Below are 9,299 nucleotides of genomic sequence, written 5' to 3'. Positions count from 1 at the left end.
TCTTAGTAACTGGTGCAAGCTCTGTGTTTTGACTTCCAGCCTGGGCAGAGAGCTGATAACACCGATTGTTTTTAATTGTTGCTAAATAATGTTTATTCTGGCCAAGGACTCTGTGAGTCTCATGCTCTGCTGGGGACGAGGGAGGCCGGGAGGTAGCAGAGACAGGACACCTGACCCAAACTAGCCAAAGAGGTATTCCATACCACAGCACGTCATGCCCGGAGAGGGAACTGGGAGTTACCCGGAAGGGGCAGGCTCTCTCTCTTCGGGGGGGTCGAACTCGTTTGGCGGTGGTATCGTATTCTCTTGTTATTTTCTCTTATCAATATTATCATTGGCGGTAGCAGCAGTGATTTGTGTTATACCTTAGTTACTGGGCTGTTCTTATCTCAACCCGTGGGAGTTACATTCTCCTGATTTTCCTCCCCATCCCTCCGGGAGTGGGGAGGGTCGGGGGGGGGGGGGTGGTGAGTGGACGACCTGTGTGGATTGGTTTAAACTATGACAGTTCTTTTTGGCGCCCAACGTGGGGTACGAACCCACGACCCTGAGATTAAGAGTCTCATGCTCTACCGACTGAATTAGCCGGGCCAGATGTCAAAAATGTACTGTACACCGCAGCTGGGGAAAATGGTCCTACCTGGAGCCTTTGGCAGAAAGCCCCAGGGGAGACTCGAGGTCGACCCCTTGGTTTTTGGAGCCGGGGGTACAAAGGATCTGAGGGCAGCTATACCCCAACTGAGAAAGAGATACTGGCAGCCCATGAAGGGGATCGAGCTGCTTCGGAAGTGATTGGCACTGAAGCACAGCTCCTCCTGGCACCCCGGTTGCCTGTACTGAGCTGGATGTTCAAAGGCAGGGTCTCCTCTACACACCGTGCAACTGATGCTACATGGAGTAAATGGGCTGCACTAATTACACAGTGTGCTCGAATAGGAAATCCCAGTCGTCCAGGCATTCTAGAAGTCATCATGGACTGGCCAGAGGGCAAAGATTTTGGAATGTCACCAGAGGAGGAGGTGACGTGTGCTGAAGAGGCTCCACCATATAACGAACTGTCAGAAAGTGAAAAACAGTATGCCTTGTTTACTGATGGGTCCTGCCGTATTGTAGGAAAGCATCGGAGATGGAAGGCAGCCGTATGGAGTCCTCGGCGACAAGTTGCAGAAACTGCTGAGGGAGAGGGCGAATCAAGTCAGTTTGCCGAGGTGAAAGCCATCCAGCTGGCCCTGGCCATTGCTGAATGAGAGAAGTGGCCAGTACTTTATCTCTACACTGACTCATGGATGGTGGCAAATGCGCTGTGGGGGTGGTTGCAGCAATGGAAGCAGAGCAACTGGCAACGCAGAGGTAAACCCATCTGGGCTGCTGCACTGTGGCAAGATATCGCTGCCCGGGTGCAGAACCTGGTGGTGAAGGTACGCCATGTAGATGCACATGTACCCAAGAGTCGGGTCACTGAGGAACACCAGAACAACCAACAAGTGGATAAAGCTGCTAAGATTGAAGTGGCTCAGATGGACTTAGACTGGCAACGTAAAGGTGAATTATTTTTGGCCCGGTGGGCCCATGACGCTTCAGGTCATCAGGGCAGAGATGCAACATACAGATGGGCCCATGACCGAGGCGTGGACTTAACAATGGACACTATTGCCCAGGTTATTCATGACTGTGAAACATGTGCTGCAATTAAACAAGCCAAACGGTTAAAGCCTCTCTGGTATGGAGGATGATGGCTGAAGTACAAATATGGGGAGGCCTGGCAGATTGACTATATCACACTCCCACCAACCCGCCAAGGCAAGCGTCATGTGCTTACCATGGTGGAAGCAACCACCGGATGGCTTGAAACATATGCTGTGCCCCATACCACTGCCCGGAACACTATCCTGGGCCTTGAGAAACAGATTGTGTGGCGACACGGCACCCCAGAGAGAATTGAGTCAGACAATGGGACTCATTTCCGGAATAACCTTATAGACACTTGGGCCAAAGAGCATGGCACTGAGTGGGTACATCACATCTCATACCATGCACCAGCCTCTGGGAAAATCGAATGGTACAATGGGCTGTTAAAAACCACACTGAGAGCAATGGGTGGGGGAACTTTCAAGCATTGGGATACACACTTACCAAAGGCCACCTGGTTGGTTAACACTAGAGGATCGGTCAATAGAGCTGGCCCAGCCCAGTCAGAACTTTTACATATTGTAGAGGGGGACAAAGTTCCTGTGGTGCACATGAAGAATTTGCTGGGGAAGACCGTCTGGGTTATTCCTGCTTCAGGTAAAGGCAAACCCACTCGTGGGATTGCTTTTGCTCAGGGACCCGGATATACTTGGTGGGTAATGCAGGAAAACGGGGAAGTCCGATGTATACCTCAAGGGGATTTGATTTTAGGGGAAAACAGCCAATGAACTTAATTGTGTGCTGTTGCCTGCTGTGTAATACTTTTAGAGACCATCAATTAGATGTTTTCAGGTTACCAGCGACTGGCCCTGACTTCCCTCCAACCATCATCTCAACAGAGAATGAATTCTGATAGAACCAGCAAGTTCTGCAGTGAAGGAACAATCATCACCAGCAGGCAACAATCCAACACTGCACACAGCTTTTCCTGCCCTGAAAAAACTGTTACAAGGGATGGAACCTGACATCATGGACCGAATGGACTCAGCAGCTTTATAAGGACTGGTCTATGCACTAAGAGTGTACTGAGATAAGACTGATGGTATACTGAAAATGTGGGATCTGAGCATGATGTGAATGGTATGGAATAAGGGGTGGATACTGTCCTGGGTTTACCAGGAGCCGTTTTGCTCCTTCTTAGTAACTGGTGCAAGCTCTGTGTTTTGACTTCCAGCCTGGGCAGAGAGCTGATAATACCGATTGTTTTTAATTGTTGCTAAGTAATGTTTATTCTGGCCAAGGACTCTGTGAGTCTCATGCTCTGCTGGGGACGAGGGAGGCCGGGAGGAAGCAGAGACAGGACACCTGACCCAAACTAGCCAAAGAGGTATTCCATACCACAGCACGTCATGCCCGGAGAGGGAACTGGGAGTTACCCGGAAGGGGCAGGCTCTCTCTCTTCGGGGGGGTCGAACTCGTTTGGCGGTGGTATCGTATTCTCTTGTTATTTTCTCTTATCAATATTATAATTGGTGGTAGCAGTGGTGATTTGTGTTATACCTTAGTTACTGGGCTGTTCTTATCTCAACCCGTGGGAGTTACATTCTCCTGATTTTCCTCCCCATCCCTCCGGGAGTGGGGAGGGTCGGGGGGGGGGGTGGTGAGTGGATGACCTGTGTGGATTGGTTTAAACTACGACATAAATGATCTCCCCACTCTTCCTCTCTTAATCTAGATTTCACAAATAGCACATTTTCTGGTCATTAAAGCACACATTTTCTTTTAAAAGAAGACCCTGAACTTGTGCAGATGATAATCTTACACAAAACATTCTAAGTGTTTTAAGAAGACTTTTTCTACAAATAACTCTTCACAAAAAAGTATAGAGCTACAGCACTGTCATGCTTTAAGTCCAGTCAGTAATTCAGAACCACGTAGTCGCTCACTCACTCCCCATCTTCCTCACCACTGCTCCCAGAGGTATGGAAGAGAATAGAAAGAATGTAACTCCCACAGGTTGAGATAAGAACAGTCCAGTAACTAAGGTATAACACCAAACCACTGCTGCTACCACCAATAATAATAATGATAAGGGAAATAACAAGGGAAGAGAACATAACTGCTCATCACCTGCCGACCGATACCCAGCCCGACCGATACCCAGCCCGACCAAGCAGTGATCTAGCCCTTCTGGGTAACTGCCCCCAGTTTATATACTGGGCATGACATGCTGTGGTATGGAATACCTCTTTGGCTAGTTTGGGTCAGGTGTCCTGTCTCTGCTTCCTCCCAGCTTCCCCTCCTCTCTGGCAGAGCATGAGACTCAGAAAGTCCTTGGTCAGACTAAACATTACTGAGCACCAGTTAAAACCATCGGTGTTATCAGCGCTGTTCCTAGGCCGAAAGTCAAAAACACAGCACTGCACCAGCTACTAAGAAGGGGAAAAACGACTGCTACTGCTGAACCCAGGTCAAGCACACACAGGGAAAAGCTTCTAGCATCATACTTGACAGCTTCAGTTCTAAAATATAAAAAAAGGTATATTAATTGCATTGACAATGTTGAAGTGTGCTCCTATTTTGTAGTGCTATCTCTTGATAAAACAAATGCCCTTAAAATACAGCATCTTTTATCCAGATATTGAAGCTAGGGAAGATAATGACTTGCACATTTTCTTATTATTAATGGCTCTGGCACTATATGAGTGTACTAATCCCTCCATTTTCATGTTTGCATCCATTTTAAATAGATAACTTGGATCTGGGGGTTTGACGGCCCTCTCTCTGCTGTTTTCCTTCCCAACAGAGCTCACTGCAGAGGAGGTGTCAGGGAGGTATTCCCTCTTAACCAAAATGGGATATGGCAGTGACAAGGAAGCACTCACAGGCAAAGGGAGGCAGCACTCAGAGAGTGAAACTCAGCATATTTGGAGTATGAGGTCCCAACAGAGAACAGAGAGCACGCCAGGATGAAATGCCATAAAAAGAGGTAAAAAAAGTCTGCCTAGACTGGGCCCAGAGCAAGCACCAAAAGATACTGACAAGCATTCACATATAACTTGTACTGGTTTTGGTTAATTTTCTTCACAGTACCTAACATGGGGCGATGTTTTGGATTTGTTCTGGAAACAGTGTTGATAACACAGGGTGTTTTAGTTGTTGCTTAGCAGTGCTTACACAGAAACAAAGCCTTTTCTGCTTCTCACACCCCAGCGAGTAAGCTCGGGGTGCACAAGGAGTTGGCACAAAATACAAATAAAGACTGGTGAAACTTAAGTTTAATTATTTTATTTTTCCTTATGCTCTTGTTTCAAGTTACTGAAAATCAAGACCAAAAGCACCTACATTCCATAATTCTGTTTTTCAAAACAGAAGACTACTATTAAGCAAATTTGGTTTTTTCCAAGAAGAAAATTCACTTCTGACAGGCATTGCAAGGAAAATAGTAATTTGGGAATAATGTAACAAACAGTACTGAGCTGTAAAACATGGGAAAGCTTTTTTTAGTTACATGTTAATTATGTGTTTGGTTGGGGGGGTTTTAAACATTTTTTTTTTTTTTTTTTATTAAATAGAAGCCCTTGGGTTTGGTTTTGTCTTTTTTATGCCAAGAGAAACGACAGAGCTACCACAAACCAGGGCAGCATCTGACCAACTGCAATATCACAGCCCAAAGGAAAAAAAAAAAAAATCACATTTTTGGAACAGATCCAGAAGAACTGGTCTAAGGTGAATTCTTTTGTCTTTCATCAGAGCCTGAATGAAGGGCACAGATTATACCTGTCCATAAATTTCTCAAACTTTTTATAAGGATACAAAGAACTGACTTTGGTCCTATATTAATATAAATATTCATGAATAGTAGTCCTGAATCAAGCGAAGAATAACTTGGTTCCAATGACACTCTTGGTAATCCAGAACTGCTCTATTCATTTCAATAAAGTTGTTGCAGTTTAACATTAACACCAAAGAGCTGAGAACTGAGACCCCTGGAGCACACCTGTTTAAAAGGTGCCTCACAAGTCAGTGATTCACATCTCACAAACACTGGTTTTCTTCCAGAATAATTCCACAGGGTGAAATTAAAAAATCTTAGTTTGTACCAGTCTTCACATAAAAGTCTAATAGCAGCAAGTAAATCACAGCAGGAGGACAGTAATTTAAAGGGAAATGCAGAGGATTGCCATCAGAAGTGGTTGCACTTCAGTGGTTCTCCAAGTGACTATGGCTGCTATATTAACAGCACAAAAGCAGCACAAAGCAAATTTGCTGGTGAGTGACAAGAAAACTAGAAAGCTTAAAATCATCAAAATGGTAGTAGGGTCTTATTTGCTACACACCAAGTCGTGTATCCCCTGCAGCTGGCCTGCTGAGCAGTCATCTGTAACCAAAAGCAGATCCCTTAGCCCACAGTCTCAACAAAGCACCGACTTGTTGGAAAAAGCAGTGAAAACCCAACCAACGTTTGCTGAGCTGGACTGGGTAACAAATATGAGCAGCTATTAAGGAAGGTTGATGAGATGGAAACCCATGCAACCAGAACTGGGGCATGCTGAAAAGAGCCTATAAAAGAACCGAAGCAGTGAGCAACAATCCCAGGAAGCACGGCACAGGGAATGAAAGCCATTCTGGGTAGTATTAAACTATTAGAGAATGATATCCAAGGGGGATAAGCATTAATGAATCTTTAGACTGAAGAAGTCAAACTGAAAGCTAACTGAATACATGCTCCCTGCTGACATATCCTACCACCATGATGAAAACTGTTAATGTGGTGCCTAAAGAAAAATTTTCTGCTCAAAAGCAGTAAAATCTTAAGTACAGCTGTTCGAGTCCCCAGATTGATAGTAAGGTCTAACTGTACCAAAAGCACTCTCAGGAAACACTAGGGCACCTGTGCTTTGTGCTGCTGAACTGGTGGTCCACCAGGCAGGACCAGTATTCATCTGATTCCGAATATCTTTACTCCTTCGCTTTTAATGCCATATGTAAAAATACATATAAAATACTACAAAATCAAATGTCCTTACAATCTACTACTTCACATAAAAGCTAATGAACATCCTGGGTAAAATTGTATTTCTGGTGAGCAAGAGTAAGGAAGAACAATACTGCAGAGGTCTGCAGTCCCTCCAGACATCATCCCAAAACTCAAAATCAGTGGGCAAGTGTTCAAAGAGCTCAGATCCAAGTGTAAGAAAAAAATGAAACTAATTTTTGTACAAAGGGACAGGTCATGACAGATACAATACCACTGTGCCCTATTGCCCTTGCCCTTATGCTAGGCTGATGCAGGCAGGTACAATTTAATCTAAGGGCTGATATCTACAGTCCACTCACAGGGACACCTCATTATTTTGTTACCCAAATATTTATAAGGTGAGAAAATGCCCACTTGTGTATACAGTCATCCAGAAATTGATTTGCACATACAAAATACAGCAGATGGCATACATATGTATTTCCTGGGCAAGACACCATAAAAAAATACAAACCAAAAAACCTCAGGAAATTTTATCAGTCAGATCACAGTAGTGTGAATTTCAAAATGACATTTCAAACTTAGCGTTCAATTTTCTGCAAGAATTGGCATATTTTTTTAGATATTTATACAATTCCAATCAGTTGGTAAGTGCCTATTTATTCAAGAGAAAACTCACTTCTTATATGACTAGCATGAAGACCATTCACAATTACATAAACTATCTCATAAGCCTTCATGTTTCAGTATATAAACAAACCCTGAACTATCTGGGATTAGAAATAAGTGTGACAGGAAGAGGATCTCTGCTAATGATCCCCATTACGGAAGGCTGCTCTCTGAAAAAATCTGTGAAAACATTCATCTGGAATGTCAATCCTATATTTTCAGTTCACTTCACAAAGATATCACTGCTTCCAAAGGCTGAGTGGGTAAGGCAAGGTATAGCAGCAACAGAGGTAACAGAAATAATTCTTATTTTCTGACAACAATATGGGACTTTCCATTCAAGTATTATTATATTCTGAGTTTAGATGTCTTTGCATAAAATCTTTTACTATGTGAAATGCACTTTGGCATTGTTTGGGCAACAACAGCTTTCCCGCACACACTTGGTTTTTTAAGCAGTTTAGATTTTCTGGGGTTTTTTTGGTCCCACATTGGAATGAAAACTGAACTGCTACAGTATTCAGAAACCAGAACCACAGTCTCTCTTCTCGGCTTCTATTGAATGTCAGAGTCCTTTGGTTCAGGGCTTCCCTCTCTCACTGTCACATACATAAGAAGTGTCCAGAAAGCAACAAGGAGTAAACTAAAGCACACAGAGACTAAACAATTCTCCAGGTATCACAGGGAAAGTCATCCGTGCAGCTAGGAGAAAGAATTACTTTCTTAATTAACGCTATATTGCTTTAGTCATTATCCAGTGGTGTTCATCCCCAGACCCACACAGAGCAAGAAATGTGACAATGAAATCTAGCTGAGATATTGTCAACATTGTCATGACAAAGCACTAAATAACGCCTGTAAAGTGCAAAGCCAAAGAAACTGGAACCATTTTCATATAGCATTATGTAGAGTTTGATTTACCATTACCTAACATCTGCTTCTAAGCAAAAGATCAAACTTCCTAAAATGTTTACTTTCATAAGCAACTTAAAGCAAAAGAAATAATCAAAGTAATGTTAATAACAGTAAAGTTTTAACTAATAGAACATGTTAAAGGGTACTACAAGGAATAAATTGCCATAAAATATTCATGCAATCTTACCAAATAGACAGGAAGAACAATAGTCTTTTTCTATTTAATGATTTATTTTGGAAGAAAAATTGTGTAATCCAAGCCTAGCCTTGGGCTTAAACCGCGACAGCTATGTATCCGTAACTTCACCTTCTGTCTACAGAAAATAAAGGTTCACTTAGGTTGGAGCCTAACTTTTCCAGTGTTTTTCTCTATTGAAAACCTTACTTGAAAAATATTTCGCATTTACAGGTTGTGACTATACAACAAATCCGTGACTCCATCTAGGAATTGCAGATCCTGGGGCAGAAACCAACAAAGCCTTACTGAAGTCCTTGATATGGAGCATTCTGGTGTATACTGGTGTTTCTACTTTATGCTAAATTTTTGGGTCATTTTTCCAAAATCCATGAAATCAGAAAGGAGACCTAGTGGCTGCACATAGTAAAATATTTCAGCTTGAAATTTATTTCATTTCATTTCGTTGTATGGGATGGTGCAAGGAAAATTAATCTGAAACCAGAATTCAGATGAAAAAAATTAAGATTAGCTCCTGGCTGTCAAAATGCTGCATTCTTTAAAGCTAGAGAGAGAAAACAGCTTCGGGGGGGGGGGGGGGGGGGAAGGTGCGGGGATAAATATCATAAGAAAATCTGCCATTTTACTTTCTTATTTTTTCCCTTCTTCAGTCATTCATATATAGTTCTGCCTATGATCTTTTCAAGCAAGGACAGATTGCCCTATTAAAAAGGACACTTTCTCCTGCGCTACCAACAGGAACATAATAATATTGCAAAGACTCATCCTGAAAAGGAGATGTCTTTTTTAGAAACTCAAAATAAACCAAAGATCTGAAGAAATGAAGTTAGGTTCCATTCATCTTTTGTTTGATTTTTCTTTTTTTAATTCACTTCCTTATTTTCTTTTAACTTTTCACTGCAAGGAGCA

The 9,299-nt window shown here is 42.8% G+C and overlaps 1 non-coding gene across 1 annotated transcript; it reads right to left on the bottom strand.

Annotated features, from left to right (window-relative positions):
• Positions 1–518: 518 nt before the first annotated feature.
• On the bottom strand, positions 519–591 carry TRNAK-CUU (transfer RNA lysine (anticodon CUU)). Its single transcript has one exon. It is a non-coding gene; the product is annotated as a tRNA-Lys (tRNA).
• Between the last annotated feature and the right edge of the window lie 8,708 nt (positions 592–9,299).

Source organism: Lathamus discolor, chromosome 1 (genome assembly GCF_037157495.1).
Source record: "Lathamus discolor isolate bLatDis1 chromosome 1, bLatDis1.hap1, whole genome shotgun sequence".
Taxonomy (NCBI): Eukaryota; Metazoa; Chordata; class Aves; order Psittaciformes; family Psittacidae; genus Lathamus; species Lathamus discolor.
Note: the sequence above shows the minus strand (reverse complement) of the source record. Positions and strands in the feature narration are given on the sequence as shown.